General features: G+C 51.4%; 1 protein-coding gene across 10 annotated transcripts in view; it reads left to right on the forward strand.

Moving 5' to 3' along the window:
- The first annotated feature begins 1273 nt into the window (after positions 1-1273).
- PRRC2B (proline rich coiled-coil 2B) overlaps positions 1274-17473 on the forward strand; it is a 91166-nt gene continuing 74966 nt past the window's right edge. For 3 of the 10 annotated variants that reach the window (XM_045883366.3, XM_045883374.3, XM_045883367.3), the window contains exon 1: positions 1277-1534. The gene's annotated coding sequence lies outside the window, so the exon portion shown is untranslated. Of the gene's footprint in view, positions 1535-17473 lie in introns of all 10 variants that reach the window. The other 7 variants (XM_045883368.3, XM_045883369.3, XM_064579024.1 and 4 more) reach the window with 4 other exon arrangements.

The following is a 17473-nucleotide window of genomic DNA, read 5'->3' on the forward strand; positions in this document are numbered from 1 at the left end:
TGTTTTGCATTCACAGAAATACACAAACGCCAAAGATGACTGGCTTATTATTTTTCATTTTACAAAAACGGATAAAGTATCTATATTGTGCAACAACCTTGCTTTCGAGTTAACAGTGTATTGTTTCTGTTTCCTCTCCGTGCATACATCACGTAACAAAATCCGGGCTCACTGTCAGGAAGCGCGGCAGTTCTAAAAGGGGAGGGGGCGGGGATCCGGGCTCGCGCCCCCGCCCTTCTCAACCCTCCGTGCTTCTGGGCCTCACCGCCCCAGGCCCCTTTTAGCCCAGCCCCCCGTCTTCCGGACCACTCATTCCCCCCCACCCCCGCGCCCCGTCTCGCCCCAACCCCCTCCCCTGGCCCTCCTCCTTTTTCCCTTCCCTAGAACCCCTTCTCCGGGCCCCAGTCCCAAGTTCCACCCGCTTCCCAGACCCCCTTCTCCCGGCTCCCTCCCCTCGTCTCCCCAGCCCCAGTTCCGGCCTTTTCCTTTCCCTCCCAGCCCCCCTTCTCTCGTACCCTGTCCCTGGCGTCTCCTTGGGACCTCAGCCCCCTTTCTCCGGTGCCGCGCCCCCTCCTTCCGTCTCCCCGGGACCACAGCCCCCTCTTCTCTTGTCCCCTCCCCGCCGCTGCCCAGCCCCGCCCCTCCCGAGACCCCAGCCCCTCCTTCCCCCGTGCCCCTGCTCCCACGTCTTCCCAGGACCCCAGCCCCCACTTCTCTCGTGCCCCTCCCCCCACTGCCGCCCGGCCCCGCCCCTCTCCCGTATCCCGCCCCCTCAGCTCCCCCGGGACCCCAGCCCCTCCTTCCCCCGTGCCCCTGCTCCCACGTCTCCCCAGGACCCCAGCCCCCACTTCTCTCGTGCCCCTCCCCCCACCGCCGCCCGGCCCCGCCCCTCCCGAGACCCCAGCCCCTCCTTCCCCCGTGCCCCTGCTCCCACGTCTCCCCAGGACCCCAGCCCCCACTTCTCTCGTGCCCCTCCCCCCACCGCCGCCCGGCCCCGCCCCTCCCGAGACCCCAGCCCCTCCTTCCCCCGTGCCCCTGCTCCCACGTCTCCCCAGGACCCCAGCCCCAACTTCTCTCGTGCCCCTCCCCCCACCGCCGCCCGGCCCCGCCCCCTCCCGTACCCCTCCCCCTCGGCTCCCCCGGGACCCCAGCCCCGCCTTCTCCCTGCCCCTCCCCCCTGCCGGCCCCTCCCCTCCCGGGGCCCCCAGCCCCCCTCAGGCCGGGCGGCGCGGCAGGGGGCGCTGCGCGGGTCGAGGCGCGGCTGCGGGCGGCGGCGGGAGGAGGAGGCCGGAGGAGGCGGGGGCGGCGGCAGGCGGGGGGCGGGGAGCCGAGCGCGAGAGGGAGGCGAGCGGCGAGACACAGGCTCCGAGGCTCCAGCGAGCGAGCGAGCGACGAGCGAGCCCGGGAGGGAGGGAGCGAGCGAGCGAGCAGCCGCGCCGCCGCCTCGCAATCCGCCGCCATCCCGCCGCCCCCGCGCCCGACCGCCGCCCGATCGCCATCGCCCGGCCCAGTCGCGCCCGCGGAACCAGACCAGGTGGGCCGGGGCGGCGGGGCGGCGGGGCGGCGGGGCGGCGCGGGGCGGACCGGGCCGGGGCCGGGGCGGCGGTCGGCGCTAAGATGGAGGCGGCGCGGCGGCGCGGCCCGGCTTTGTCTCGGCGGCGGCTGACTGACAGCGGCGAGCCCGGGCCCGGCCGCCCGCCGTCCGCGAGCGCGCCGCCGCCGCCGTGGGCCGCCCGGCCGGGCCAGGGCCGCGGGGTCGGGCGGGGCGGCCTGGGGGCGGCGGGCGCCCGGCCCGGGCTCGCCATTGTTGTGCGGCGCCGCGCGGCCTGGGCGGGCGGCGGGGGCCGGGGCCGCGGGGGCCGCCCGGGCCGCGGTGCGGAGCGCCCCGCTGCTCTGGAAGCAGCCGGGGCGGCCTGCCTGCGCCCCCCTTCCCCGCGCCGACCTGCCCGGGCACCACCCCGAGCGGGAATCCCGGGGTCGGGGCGCCCCCGGGCCGCGGGGCTGGGGGGCGGCGGGGGCGCGGCGGTGCCCCCCGCGGGCCCGCGGACTTGGCGTTCAGGGGCGGGGGGCTCGCGGCCGCCGACGGCCGCGGTTTCGGTGCGCGAGCGCCAGGATTATTTTGGAAATACTTAATGCTCTGATACTGAGAATGTTTAATAATAAACAGGATGTCGCTGCTCGGGGCCTGCCAGACGGGGTTCCCCCCCTCTTTTTTCTTTTTTGCCCCCTTCTAAGCCAGAAACAGCGCTGTTGAGATCGTGGGCCTCCGGAGTGGATTTGCCTACACAAAACTGGAAGGCGGTTTTCTCTTCTCTTTTCTCCCTCGCTTTCTAAATATCGTGGGAGGTCCGAGCCCACCTTTAGTCAAGAAGAGGAGGTGTTTCTCAAGGGAATGGTTAGCTTGGAGGAAGTGGGGAGAACGGGGGCTGGGGAGGCTCTCCCGACTGTGTCATTTGCTAAATGGCTGCCAGGGAGAAACCTTTAGAAGCCTTTGGTTTCCAGGATTGTTAAATTGGCCCTGAGATTTTGTCCCCCCCGCCCCCCTTAAGATTTTGTGTGCATTTTATTTGGCTTTATGCATTATCCAGTTTGGTTTTTACAACCACCCGTTTGCAGTCGTAGCGCGGTTTCTCCAAATGCATCTGCAGCCCTGTCTGGGTACGGTGCTGGGTGGTGTAAGGGGCTGGGGAGGCCCAGGCTTTGGGGTGCAAATCCTGCTTCTGCCAGAGAAATCTAGGGTTCAGAGAGCCTTCGCTGGCATAAACAGTGCATTCTCCGCCTTGTAGGCTTAGGGCAAGGGTGAAAGACCTAGAAGAGCCTGGCACACAGTTACTGTTTAAGAGTTGCTTCTCGTTACTGCTGTTTCTGTACCTGCCATCAAGCCCTGGGATGGAATCGAGCCACTGCGATGCCTCCCGTAGGGCTGACCTGATCCAGCCGGTGGATGCCACAGGTGCTGGGGCTAAGGCGCCCAACCCATGGAACATCTTTGGGCCCTTGTTTATTCAGTGCTGGGCCTCTGTGGGGAGACAGGGATGGGAGAGAGTAGCCTTTGTTGGGAGCCTCCCAGGAACTGGCTTGTGTGGCAGTAAGTCACTGTCCTTGGGTCTGGGGTGCCTGCCCCTTGCAAGGCAGATACACAGCTTGGTTGAAGGCAGATCTAGAACAGTGGAAGATACTGAGAACAACAAGCAGAGGCTGGGGACTCCTGCCTTTTGAGGACGACTGCTTTCCTTTGGGAATGGTAAATTATCCCTTGGGGAGACTGTGCTTGTTCAGGCAAGTGTCTCTTGGAGCCAGGATTCTGGTCTTCGTTGGGTTACCTCATGCAAGTCCCTGAGCCGCAACTCCTACATCTGTAAAATGGGAATAATTAATGCCTTGCTTTGGGTATCTGTTGGGGCTCTTGTGAGCCTCACATGCTATTTGTAGCAAGCCGCTTCTGTCCATAGGAGGGTGATGAAAATGTATGTTGTTTTTGTTGGTTGCCTAGTTTTCTGGTCCTTGCTCCAAATTCCTGATCTTTTCCTCCTGTTCTCCTGGCTGATGGCCCTGTGACTTCCCCACCCCCAAATTCGATCCCTAGCTAATATTTTTATATCACGACTGCTACTCAATGCCTGGAAGCACTAGGATGGCTAGAACAGCTAGGCTGCTCGTGGTGATCATTGGGGAGCATAGGAGGGACTGAGGCTAATAATACCGGGGGAAACTGACCCCAGTCTTGGTCACAGGTGATGGCCGAGACCCAGGTTAGCTCTGGGCCACACCTGTAGCCTGTTTGTAAATGCCCCTGGAGACAGTCTGCTTGGACTGATAGTAGTTCTGCAGTCTGCTGGGCATTTCTTTCAGTACATTTTGACATTCCCACAACCATCTTGGTTTTGTTGTGTTCTGTTTTTTTTTAAACCTCCTTGGAACCTCCTCCAGGCCCACTGGCTGTGGAACTGAGACGTCTTAGCCGGGCCATGTCGCCCTTTCAGTTTTCCCAGCTTCCTTCCTCTTGGCCCTTCTTTTCTATCTGATTTCATTCTGGCCAGGTCTGGCTCTGGACTGTTTATTAGCTGGTTTGTTAGGGGAGGAGATGAATACGCTGCCCTTCCCAGCGGGCTTTTGGTTTACCTGTGAGTTGTCAGTTTTCCAAGGCTGCACGGAGGGGCCTTGTTTCAGCCCGCAGTGGGGCTGGGGGAGGGGAGGGCTGCTTACAGTGGCCTGGGTCCTTTCCCGTCTCCTTGGAGCCCAAATGGGTAAAGAGCCTGGGGAAGGGAGAGCCAGAAAACCCTGGGAGAGTGGAATTTCAGGAATGGCAAGTCAGAACTAGTTCCAGCATGGTCTGCTGGCCTGGCCTGGCTGAGGGATTTTTGTTAGGCCTGTTCACCATCCCCCACCCACTTTTAAATTTCAGTTCTCTTTTTTTGCGAAGAATTATTTTATTGTACTTTAAAGATTTTTTTTTTTGGCTTGCACAAAGTACTGACTCATGTTGCTAATGGCTGTATGCTGGTTACATGTCTCATTATTCCACCATTGAAGATTGATCATTTCTCTGTTGGTTTCTATTTCAAACCAGAATAGGCCAGGTGGGCTAGTGTGGTGTATTTCTAAATTTGGTAATGAGGCTTGTCTACCATCAAGCGTATGTATCTTGTTATGGGCCGGCAGATATTAAATAGGGCCTATCTACACTGGGTTTTCAAGCAGTGCACTCCCCTTGAAAAATAAAATTTCCACCAGAGATCTGTTGGGCTTTGTGCTCTGAATCTCGTATCTTGGTCAGAGCTAACTAGACTGTCTGCTTTTCAAGTCATAACTGAATTTCTTTCTTAAGAAAGTCCCATTTTTTCCTGGGTCTTGTATAGCCTTAGGAACCTTTGGTCTGTCATTTGGACAAAGAAATAAAGGCATCACCTGTGGTGCTCAGGAGAGAGAGAGAGAGATGAGAAAGACGGTAAGATTTCTAATGAAATAAAATTGTTTATGACCAGCTTTTAGGCTTTAAAGTTGCCATTTGGACCAGGCCTCCTCACCTGGGAGCTCCAAGACCCCAGCTCTGCTGTCGATGATAGAGATCATTGTTTCTCTCTGTTCCTGGCATGTGGGGACTCTCTGCACTAGGAGGGAGGCTTGCCTCGGTGACCTGAGCCAAGAGTCTTGGTTGAGTGTTGTTGTTAGCTGTACTTGTTGATTTTTTCCCCGTGTGGCCTGAGCGGGGGGCTGGGTTGCGCCCGGAAGATGCGGGCTGCAGTGTTGGCTTCAAGCTCTGCCTGGAGCGGGGTGTCTGGGGGGCAGAATGAGGTCTGTCCTAAGTTGCTGGTGGTCCTTCACGGTCTCTCTCAGCGTACTTCCTTCTGCTCCCACCTCTGCAGCTGGGTTTGTAGCTCTGCTCTGTATCCTTTCTCCCTCTTCTCCGAGCAAACCATCGGCCTTTTCCTCTCGGTGGTGTTGCGAAAGCAGTATTTGTTGATTTTAGAAGTCACTGTCATGCAGCAGATACTCCTTGAGCACATACTCTTTGCCAGGCACTGTACAAGGCCCTTTAAGTACATTTTTCCTTATTCATAAAAGGAACATTTTTTACTGGAAACAGATTGGAATATAGTGAAAAGAATAAAGATAAAAATACAAATACGAATAACCTGTAACCTCACCGCCCAGAGAGAACTACCGTAAAGAAAGGCTGGTGTATTTCCTTTGAGTATGTGTTTGTTTTTTCAAAATTAGAAAACTATTGTGTAGGGCGCCTGGGTGGCTCAGTTGGTTAAGCGACTGCCTTCGGCTCAGGTCATGATCCTGGAGTCCCTGGATCGAGTCCCGCATGAGCAGGGAGCCCGCTTCTGCCTCTGACCCTCCCCCCTCTCATGTGCTCTCTCTTTCTCATTCTCTCTGTCTCAAATAAATAAATAAAATCTTTAAAAAAAAAAAATTACTGTGTATACTGTTCACAGTGTATAGTTCTTAACGTTAGAGTGTATTTTCCTAAGTTATTGAAAACATATTTTTTATTTTATTTTATTATTATTTTTAAGTAAGCTCGATGCCCAACATGGGGCTTGAACTCATGACCTCCAAGATCAAGAGTTGCCTGCTCTACCGACTGAGCCAGCCAGGTGCCCCGAAAACACATTTTAATAGTTGTGTGTAATTGCTTTATATGAATATGCTATGATTTATTGAATCCTCTATTATTAGACATTTACATTGTTGTTACACACTTTTCCCTCTTTTTTTTTTTTTTTTAAGATTTTATTTATTTATTTGACAGAGAGAGAGATAGTGAGAGCAGGAACACAAGCAGGGGGAGTGGGAGAGTGAGAAGCAGGCTTCCTGCCGAACAGGGAGCCCGATGTGGGACTCGATCCCAGGACCCTGGGATCATGACCTGAGCCGAAGGCAGACGCTTAACGACTGAGCCACCCAGGCGCCCACACTTTTCCCTCTTGTAAACAAATTTTTAGGGCGCACCGTTGTACCAACATCTTGGTGCACGTTGCTGATTATTTCCCATAAGTGGCATTTGCGGGGCAGAGAGAACGCAGGTTCCTTCTCTAGTTCTTTTTGACACGGTATGGGTTTTCGCCTTCAGCCCTTGTGACTTTTGACTCCAGCCTTGCCTCCAAAGTGGCTTTCCTTCCTAGGCCACTAAGTTCTGAGTATCTCGGACCTGGCTATCTCAGTCCTGGCCAGGCCCTGTGCTGAGTGAAGCTTGGAGTCTTACTCCATTTACGGGGTTGAGTCTGAGCAAGTGTCATGACTTAAACATTTGTTGTTCTGGGGACACAGACATGTGAATGCCATACTTGGGTCCTCGGAAGCTCACGGGCCGGGGAGGGGGGAAGCAGGCACCTCCTTAGAGAAGCCTTTGGGAACTTCTCAAACTGACTTTGTCCTCACCCTCCCATGATTCTTTCCTCTCCTCTATTGCTTTTCTTCGTAGTTCTTTTCACAGCTTTAGATTTTATTTATTTGAGAGAGAGTGAATGGGACAGAGAGGGAGAGAGAATCTGAAGCAGCCTCTGCCTGTGCCCAGCCCTTTGCGGAACTTGATCTCAACGACCAAGATCAGGACCTGAGCTGAAGGCAAGAGTCGGACGCTCAACTGACTGAGCCACCCAGGCACCCCCTTTTCACAGCTTTAAAAGTGCTTTTTTTTTTTTTTTTAAAGATTTTATTTATTTATTTGACAGAGAGAGAGACAATGAGAGAGAAAACACAAGCAGGGGGAGTGGGAGAGGGAGAAGCAGGCTTCCCGCAGAGCAGGGAGCCCGATGCAGGGCTCGATCCCAGGACTGTGGGATCATGACCTGAGCCGAAGGCAGACGCTTAACGACTGAGCCACCCAGGCGCCACTAAATGTGCACAATATTTTATTGTGATAAAGTGTACATAAGGTTTATCATTTTTTAAAAGATTTTGTTTATTTGTCAGAGAGAGAGAGCACAAGCAGGGGGAGCGGCAGGCAGAGGGAGGAGCAGGCTCCCAGCTGAGCAGGGAGCCCGATGTGGGACTCAATCCCAGGACCCTGAGATTATGACCTGAGCGGAAGGCAGATGCTTAACCCGCTGAGCCACCCAAGGCCTCTCTGAAGTTTATGATTTTAACCATTTTTTTAAAAAAAGTGTACAGGGTGCCTGGGTGGCTCAGTCATTAAGCGTCTGCCTTCGGCTCAGGTCATGATCCCAGGGTCCTGGGATGGAGCCCCGCATCGGGCTCCCTGCTCCGCGGGAAGCCTGCTTCTCTCTCTCTCCCTCTCCCCCGCTTGTGTTCCCGCTCTCGTTGTGTCTCTCTCTGTCAAATAAATAAATAAAATCTTTAAAAAAAAAGAGAGAAGAAAAGTGTACAAATTCAGTGGTGTTAAGTACATTCACGGTGTCGTGTGACAGCCATCCGTCTCCAGAAATGTATCACCTTCCCAAACTAAGACTCTGTACCCATTAAACACTGACCCCTCATTCCCCTTTCTGCAGCCCCTGGCAGCCACCGTCTGCTTTCTGTCTGTCTGTCTCTGTTTCTGTATTCTGTATATATAAGTGGAATCCTATAGTATTTGCCCTTTTGTGTCTGGCTTATTTCACTTAGCATAATGTTTTCAAAGTTCGTCCATGCTGTAGTAGGTTTTAGGACTCCATTCCTTTTTATGGCTGAATAATAGTCCATATTCCGTTCCATGTATCACAGTGTGTTGATCCATTCATCTGTCAGTGGATGACAACTTATAAATGCACTCTTGCCCTTGTTTATTGACTGGCACATTTTCCCCAGTGGAGTGCGGGCCATGAAGCAGGATTTGGTTGCTTCCTGGTGCTCGCTGTGCTCGGTGTCTGTGACGGGGGGGTGCCTACATGCAGAAGGTGCGGTGATGCTGCTAAGAGGCTGTTGTGGAAGTGTGTGGAGGATGCAGGGCCCCTCAGGCTGGGGTAGTCAGGGAAGGCATTCTGGAAAATGTAGCCAACTTGAGATCAGCACCTTTTGGGGCACCTGGCTGGCTCAGTAGGTGGAGCATGTGATTCTTGATCTCGGGGTTGTGAGTTTGAGCCCTACCTTGGGTGTAGAGATTGCTTTAAAAAAAAAAAAAAAACTTAAAAAATAAAAGAAAGAAAGAAGTACCCATTGAAAACAGTATGCCAAGCCCTGGCATATTAAAAATGTGTTTCTAAGTTGAAATCAGAAATGTGTGGGCCGCAGTAGAAAGCTTGTGGGTCAGCTTGCTTTCCAGAGCACCAGAGCCCTTTGGATGGGAACGTGTTCTGTGAGTACCCTGCTGTGGCTGGTCTCCAGCCCAGGGGAGGGCAGGTAGGACCTCGGCCCTGGGAAGCCGGAGGTGACTCTCCCACCCATCTCGTCCTGCGAGATTGGATCTTGGTGTAGAGTGATGGGATATATTGCTGCAGGACCAACTGGAAAAAGGAGGTCATCCCCGGCACTCTCTCCACGGCTCCTTTGTGTCTTCCAGAGCTTTTTTCGGCAGGTGTTGTTTACACACAGTTCAGACCTTCAAGAACTGCTCTGTCCTGGGTGGTACAGAAATGCAGGCCTGTCTGGGAGGGGTCCTGTCAGGGCCGCCTGGCTGACCTGCCATGGGGGTGAATGGGCTGAGTGTTCAGAAGTCGCTGGGGACAGTGGAGACCTTGTCCTCGAGCAGAAAGTGGAATTTTTTTCCTGATATAAAATTAATTGCGAAAGTATACATACTCATTTAAAAAAAAAAAAAAAGAAAAAGCGAGTGTATGAAGAGAAATGAAAGCTCTTCCTTCCAGCTTCCCAGGCAGTAACTACTGTTTACAGTTCAGCGTGTTTATCCTCTCAGACTCTGAATGCGTATAAATACGGCCCTTTGTAGGCAGGTTTTTAGAACACAAAAATGGGATCACACTTCTTTTTCTTGTACCACAACATGCATTTTTAAACATGTCAAGAGAATTCTTTCATATTAATATATACAGATCTATCACATGTTCAGTGTTTTTTTAAAATAATACTAAATTTTAAAAAATCTACAAGTGTATGAAGAAAAAAACCCAAAAATAGTTTATAATTCCGTGGCCCAGATATTTCCAGTTGACTTTGTAAAACAAACAAAAAAAATAGAAAATTTAAGCTGTATTAAAAGGTTGTAAGGGCTCTTTTCCAGTCTCTCTGCAGAGAAAGCACTATGAGAACTTTCTTGTCATTCCTTCCAGAAAAAAAAGTGGTGCACATTATCCCCACACACGCATTTATATTCTTTTTTTTTTTTTAAGATTTTATTTATTTATTTGAGAGAGAGAGAATGAGAGACAGAGAGCGTGAGAGGGAGGAGGGTCAGAGGGAGAAGCAGACTCCCTGCCGAGCTGGGAGCCCGACGCGGGACTCGATCCCGGGACTCCAGGATCATGACCCGAGCCGAAGGCAGCCGCTTAACCGACTGAGCCACCCAGGCGCCCCGCATTTATATTCTTAGCATGCTTCCCTTTGCACTTAATAAAATGCCTTGGTGTGCTCCCTAACAGTCTGTACAGATGGCTTACATCATCTGTTTTAGCAATTGCAGAGGGTATTTTGTGGATATACTTCCTTGATTTAACCTCTTCCCTATTGGTGGACATTTGGGCTATTTCTTATTTTTGGATACTACACAATTTTGGTAAAATTCTGCCAAATTTTTCTTGAGAAACATAATTTGTATATAATAGCGTGTGTTTCTGCAGCGTGGACTCTTCCACTTGAATAGCATTTCGTTAAGAATTCTGCTAAATAACTCTTTAAAAAACTGTCAATTTATAGGGGCGCCTGGGTGGCTCAGTCGTTAAGCGTCTGCCTTTGGCTCAGGCCATGGTCCCAGGGTCCTGGGATCGAGCCCCGCGTCGGGCTCCCTGCTCCGCGGGAAGCCTGCTTCTCCCTCTCCCTCTCCCCCTGCTTGTGTTCCCTCTCTCGTCGTGTCTCTCTCTGTCAAATAAATAAATAAAATCTTTAAAAAAAAAAAACCTGTCAATTTATAAACAATAGTATACGAGAGTGGGTGTTTCTGGACTGTGGACTTGACTAAATGGGTAGCCTTCAGGCGTCATTTTGGAGGAGCACGTTTCTCAAATCAAAGGCACTTAGTGTTTCGGGCTTGCTCTAGTCAGTGTAGGACCTTGGGTTTTGTTAGGGAAGCAGCATTAACTGTGGTCTTGAGGTGCAGAGGTGGCCCCGGCAGGAGGTGCTCTGGGCATCTCCCTGGGGGAAGGCCAGGAGGAGGTTGTGGAGAGAGGCACAGGTAGCCTCTTGGCACAGATGTTTTCTTCCAGCCTTTACACGCTGGAGCCTAGCCTCTCTGGAGGTTTCTGAGGCTCCCATTTTGCAGCCCTTGGTGGTTTTGTTGCTGTTAATATTTCTTACTGTGTGGAGCTTATTTGGAGGCCAAACCTCTGTTGCATTTCCTGATCATGGCTGTCGTGCAGATGCGCTCAGCCACTCTGCCTACTCAACCACTTGGCCTCTAGACCCTGTCTTTCCCCATCTGGTTATTCCAGGAAGTCACGCCTCCTGGGTGAAGCGACCGCAGAGATGAAACCCCTGGAAATGGCTGGATGGTATTTCATCAGGCCAGGTGGGGAAGGATTTGTGCTCTGGTGAGAGAATGTGCCCGGTGGAGGTGCAGTTTGGGATGACACTCCTCTGGCCCTGGAGGGTCGTTATCGTGAGCCTGGCCTGGGAGAAGTCCCCGGCAGACTGGGGCATGCCTTGCCCCCTCCTGCTCCTTTCCTGATGGAGAGTAGCCCTTGGCTTTGAGGTCCACTGACTTCAAACCCAGGTTCAACCACTTGCGAGCTGGGTGATTCAAGGTTATTTCTTTTCTTTCTTTTTTTTTTTTTTTTTTTAAGATTTTATTTATTTGACAGAGAGAGACACAGCGAGAGAGGGAACACAAAGCAGGAGGGAGTCCCGCATCGGGCTCCCTGCCGAGCAGGGAGTCTGCTTCTCCCTCTGACCCTCCTCCCTCTCATGCTCTCTGTCTCTCATTCTCTCTGTCTCAAATAAATAAATAAAATCTTAAAAAAAAAAAAAAAAACAAAGCAGGAGGGAGTAGGAGAGGGAGAAGCAGGCTCCCCGATGAGCAGGGAGCCCGATGCGGGGCTTGATCCCAGGACCCTGGGATCATGACCTGAGCCGAAGGCAGACGCTTAACTGACTGAGCCACCCAGGTGCCCCAGATTCAAGGTTATTTCATCTTTCAGAGTCTCTGTTCTCCTTGTCTGCAAAATGGGGTAGTAACATCTTCCTCCTAGAATGGGGGAAGGATTCAGTGGGTCGTTCGCCGAAGTGTTTATAAAGGTGCATGGCACTAGGCAAGCAGCTCTCAATAAACAGGAGCTATTAATGGTTCCTGGATGCAGCACTAGCCAAGGGCCTGGGGGTTTGGAGTAGGCAGGCTTATACACTTGGGGCTCACTTGTTTACTAGATGTTAGTGTTTCTAATAGTGTGCTAAGCCCTGTGCTGAGTGCAGAAGACTTAGACCCAAATCAAATAGCCCCCGCCGTCACCTCCAGGAACTCAGACCCCTTAACCAAGGGCCTCCCTGAGGGGCAGGTGCATCGGAGCACTCTCTGCCGTACTTCTCTTTGTCTGAGGTGGATACCACCTCACTGGGGCATTGGGTCACTTGCTGCCGCCCTGTGCTGAGCCTCTTCTGTTCTTGGAGAGTTTCAGGTAAATGTCTTGAGGAGTAAAGATAAGTGTGTTCAGGCAGTTGGTGGTGCAAGGGAGGCTCTGCAGCTTGCTGGCCTAGAACCCTGGCTCCCCCTGACTGGGCATCAGGCAAACAGGAGTGTTCATTTCCATCACTTACATCTACTCCTTTAGGAGCTTCACCAAGTGATCTTTACGCCTTTGAGCCTCTGTTTCCTGCCAGATGGGGATGAAACCTGTCTTCTACTCAGCTCAGAAACAGTGTAAAGCATTGATTCAGTATTGCTCAGTTTACCCCAGACCTTAAAAACAGTGTATCAGTAACCATACAGGCTTGTTACAAAAAACCCAAACAGCACGAAGTAGAAAATGAGTCATTTCGTCCCACCCGTTATCCCTTTTTCAGATGAAGAGATGAGTGCTGTCTTGAACAATTTTGTTTTCCACTAATGAGAATGCTTTAACTATGCATATGAATTTTAAATCAGAAGTGACCACGGGAAAACAGGAGACATGAATGTTTATAGGCATATCTTTTTTTTTAGAGAGAGGGAGGGGGGGTGGGGTGGGGTGGGGAGCAGAGAGAGAGAGAGAGAGAATCTTAAGCAGGCTCCGCTCAGTGCAGAGCCAGACACAGGGCTCAGGCAGAGCTGGATCTCACAACCCTGAGATCATGATCTGAGCGGAAAGCAAGAGTCAGATGCTTAACTGAGCCACCCAGGCACCCTTATTGGTATATCTTTTTTTAAATTTTTATTATTTTTTAAAGAATTTATTTATTTATTTGACAGAAAGAGACACAGCGAGAGAGGGAACACAAGCAGGGGGAGTGGGAGAGGGAGAAGCAGGCTTCCCGCGGAGCAGGGAGCCCGACGCGGGGCTTGATCCTGGGCTCTTGGGATCATGACCTGAGCCAAAGGCAGATGCTTAATGACTGAGCCACCCAGGCGCCCCCCTTATTGGTATATCTTAATGTAAATAAAGACAAGTAAAAGACATTTTATTTTACATATGGTTCCCCAGCATTATCATTGGGGTCCTTCCTTGTTCTCTTAAGGAATAAAAAAAAAGGCCATCGTAGTTCTTTGCCACCCTGGATGAGTCATGACACTGTGCAGGGTCGTCCTCAGCGGCAGCAAAGAGTAGATGTAACCAGCGAGTGCAGCCCTGCAGGCATCTTCGGGTTGTAGGATTTGGTGTTGTCACGGGAGTGGGGGGCAAGGTGGGCCCTGCGCGGAGCTTGTTTAGGGTAGGGAGCAGTACAGTGGGGTGTGTTAGGACTGGTGGGGCAGGCGATGGAGTGGGGAGGGGGCCGGGAGTGTAGTGAGAAGAGAGTTCCATCAGTGTGGGTAGTGTCTGTGGAAGACTTGTTAGAAATAGTAAGTGAATGAAGTGAGTGTGTTTGCCGTGAGCGTACAAGTTCCTTCCTCTGTGCTGCAGTGACGAGTTTGGCTGCCTGTGAAAGCCCCTGGGAGCACTTGTCCCTTATTTTTGGGTTCTTTCTTCTTGTTACTTTGCTGATTGGTGGCCCAGTGACGGTAATCGTCCTGGGTTTCCTGTAGTGTCGGAGGCTGGCGGAATAAATAGCATGTGGGTTCTGGGGGTATATGGTCCTTTGGGCTTTGTTGGAGATCATTTAAACCAACTCAGCCATTTTAGCCCCCCCTGCCTTCAGCACATTTGGGTTTGTTAATTTACTTCCGTCCAAGAAAAGGTGGATTTCTGGGGGCTGCGTTGTTGATGAACCATCTCTGGGTAAGAGACAGCCCAGTGCCTGGCTCAGATGGTTAAGCGTCTGCCTTCGGCTCAGGTCATGATCCTAGGGTCCTGGGATCCAGTCCCGCATCGGGCTCCCTGCTCCTTGGGAGCCTGCTTCTCCCTCTGCCTCTCTCTCTGTCTCTCATGAATAAATAAATAAAATCTTAAAAAAAAAAAAAAAAAAAGAGACAGCCCAGTGCCTGTGGCTCAGCTCTGGGTTGATGTGACATGAGGAGTGAGACAGCAGAGAACAGAGTGACCTTGGCCTGTTCTTCCTTCACCTGTGGCCTCCGTGTGGGGGTGATAGGACATTCACTTCTGCAGCTGTGAGGAGGGTCCTCGGTGCAGTCGGGGCGCAGATGGCGCTGATCCCGCCAGCCTGGTGAAGGACTTGCTCCCTTGACCAAAGGGTGCCATTCCCTGCAGGTGCAATGGTCTGGGGTTTGTCAGGAAGCTACGGTTGCCCCTTTTCCGCCGCCTCCCGGTGGAACCATGGGAGTGCCACAGTCGGAGGAGGGCTGGGAGATGGGGCCTTTGTTTTGTAAGTGGGCTGTGTTCTTCATTCCTCCGGGCCACGGCTGCTGGAGGCCATCTGCCTCTGGTGTAGTGCACCTGGGGGAGGGAGGGTCTGGGGTCTCCTTCCTGCCTTTCAGGTCTTTGGGCACAAACTAGAAATACGCTTCCTAGAAATGTCAGATGGTCCACCAATACTGGTCAGGGGCGGGTGTCTACATACGTGTCCTGGGATGTTGCTGGTAGCAGTATTTGTTGTAGTACACAGTTGGAAATAATTTCTTTTTTTTTTAAGATTTTGTTTATTTGAGAGACAGAGAGCACAAGCAGGGGGAGGGGCAGAGGGAGAGGGACAAGCAGACTCCCCGCTGAGCAGGGGAGCCCGATGTAGGGCTTAATCCCAGGACCCCGAGATCGTGACCCAAACCCAAGTCAGATGCTTAACCGCCTGAGGCGCCCACAGTTGGAAATAATTTCTCCATCCCTCCGTAGGGCAGTGGGTAAATGTGGCACAGTTACACAGTGAAATACTATATGTAGGCCTTCAAAAGGATGAGGAGGATTGGTATGTTATTTTCTTGGAAAGATGACCACAGTGTACTAAGAGAAGAAAGTGAGCTACAGCATTGTAGGGTAACTTCCCACGTTGGTAGAATACAACTTGAAGACCAGGAGCTGCTGCTGGGTTTATGCGAGCTGAGAAAAAAAGGTATGAAGGGTATCCACCCGGTTAATGGTGATTACCTTTTGAGTTGGATTGACTTATTTTGCATACTTTAGTGTTTTTGTTTTATTACACTGAATGTGTGTTTGTAACATCTGATAGTTACAAAGATAACTGATCACAAAGGTAACCCATATAAATATAAACAGCATACATGGTCGTGGAGAGTGGTCCCAGGACCAGGCAGCTGGTACATTTTTGGCTCTTCCTGGCAAGAGCTTCTCCCAGGCTCTGTATTTTGCTCAGCCTTATCCCGAGTGCCCTGGCTCCTGGTGTTGGGGCCCTGATGGCTCACAGGAATCTACCCTAGTCAATCACGTGTTTCTGTTCATTTGTCAGTGGCCCTCGGAAACTGCTTTGTTGATCTGGTTAGAAAGAACAATCCAATATAAATACCCTCTCCAGTTTCTGTTCTCTGCTAAATCAGATTTTACAAGAAAGAACATAGATTTTGGTGGCATTTGCAAAGTGCTGCTCCCTTGCTAATTCACTGCTCTCTGGAGGTGGAAAAGGAAGGAGGAACTCAAGTACAGGTGTGTGTGTGTGTGAGGTGTATTTCTTTTATTTGCCAGGTCCCTGGTAAGTTCTGACCCTGGAGAGAGAGGCCTGTTTGTGGCACATCTATCCAACTTGTCCATCTCCAGCTGTAAATTGAAATTGTCTTTTCTTGTTGTTAAATCAACTGCATTTTTTTTTTTAAGATTTTATTTATTTATTTGACAGAGAGAGACACAGTGAGAGAGGGAACACAAGCAGGGGGAGTGGGAGAGGGGGGAGTAGGCTTCCCGCTGAGCAGGGAGCCCGATGCGGGGCTCGATCCCAGGACCCTGGGATCATGACCCAAGCCGAAGGCAGACGCTTAACGACTGAGCCACCCAGGCGCCCCTCAGCTGCATTTTCAAAAGATGAGTTAGGCCAGGATCTCTTTGCAGACTGCAAATGGATTTCTAGCCAGAGTCCTCTGAAGGCTTCAGCCCAGGCCTGTGAGCTAGGGGTGTAGGGACTGACCCCATGGCCCATGAAGAAAGGAGCCGTAACAGTTTAAGTTGGTCAGGAGTGATGACAAGGGTCACTGGAACCATCCGGCAGGTACTGTGGCTTGGAGCCTTGAGATAGACCCCTGTGGATGAGGAGCCTGGAGCCGCCACACCCTCTGGGGGCCCTGGACTCTGTTAAGTCCCTCCCCTGATGCCGTGCCTGCCCAGACCCCACCCCAGGCCACACTTGACCCACACACTCACCATGGCCCCGGGAGTACTGGCAGAGCCTGGGAGTACTGTGGGCATCTTATCCTGGTGGCCACGTGGTCATTCTCTGGGGCCCACTGAGCGCCCGAGCTTTGGAGCAGACCTGGATGTCAGGCTGACCTGGGTTTGAGCTCAGGTGTTCCAATGCCCTGACTTGTTGGTAGTGACCTTGGGCCAGTCTTGGAACCTCTCAGATTTAGTGTCTTGTCTGTAAAATGAGGTGAACATACCTTTTCCTCGGTGGTTTATCTATTTTATATCTTGGTTCAAAGAACTATTTTTAATTCCATTTTATTCAAATGTATTCATTAAGTTCATTAAATTACTTTTGGCTCTTCTTCCCTGATTGTTTCTGCATCCCTCTGCATTCAGTCATGTCTTTTTTTTTCTTTCTTTTTTAGAGAGGGGGGTGGGGGCAGAGGGAGAGAGAATCCCAAGCAGGCTCCACTGTCAGCGGGGAGCCCCACGCAGGGCTTGATCCCACGACCCTGAGATCATGACCTGAGCCAAAATCAGGAGTCAGATGCTTAACCGACTACAACACCCAGGCACCCCCATCATGTCTTTTTTCCAACTTCTAGAATTGGATGCTTAATTTCATTCTTTTCTGTTAGAAGTTTTGGGTTTTTAGATTACTAAATGTCCTCTGACTACAAATTTGCCTTTGTTTTAAAAGTTTTGATGCATAATGTTCTTTTCTCCATCTGTGCTTTCCTAGGTATTATGCAGCGATACTTTTGAATTTCCCTTTGATTCAGAATTTTTTTAAAGAGAGTTTTAAGTTTTCCAACCGATAGGGTTATTTTGTACTTCTGCTTTCATTATGTCTTGTTTAATTGCACTGTGGTCAGAGATTTTTGCTTTCAGAATTTGGGTTTTTCCTTAAAGTTTCATATGTAGTCACTTTTTTGGGGGTAAAGATTTTAAGTAATTTCCACTCCCAGTGCAGGGCTCGAACTCATAACCAAGCGATCAAGAGTCACATGCTCTGTTGACTGAGCCAGCTGGGCTTGAACACGTTTGCTGATCTACCTTACTTAGATCATCTGTTATCTTCTGTGTTTTGAGTTGGCTTGGTCCAC

The sequence above is a fragment of the Mirounga angustirostris genome, unplaced genomic scaffold (assembly GCF_029215605.1).
Source record: "Mirounga angustirostris isolate CCGP_5_RB_7025 unplaced genomic scaffold, mMirAng1.0.hap1 SCAF_15, whole genome shotgun sequence".
In the NCBI taxonomy this organism is placed as follows: domain Eukaryota; kingdom Metazoa; phylum Chordata; class Mammalia; order Carnivora; family Phocidae; genus Mirounga; species Mirounga angustirostris.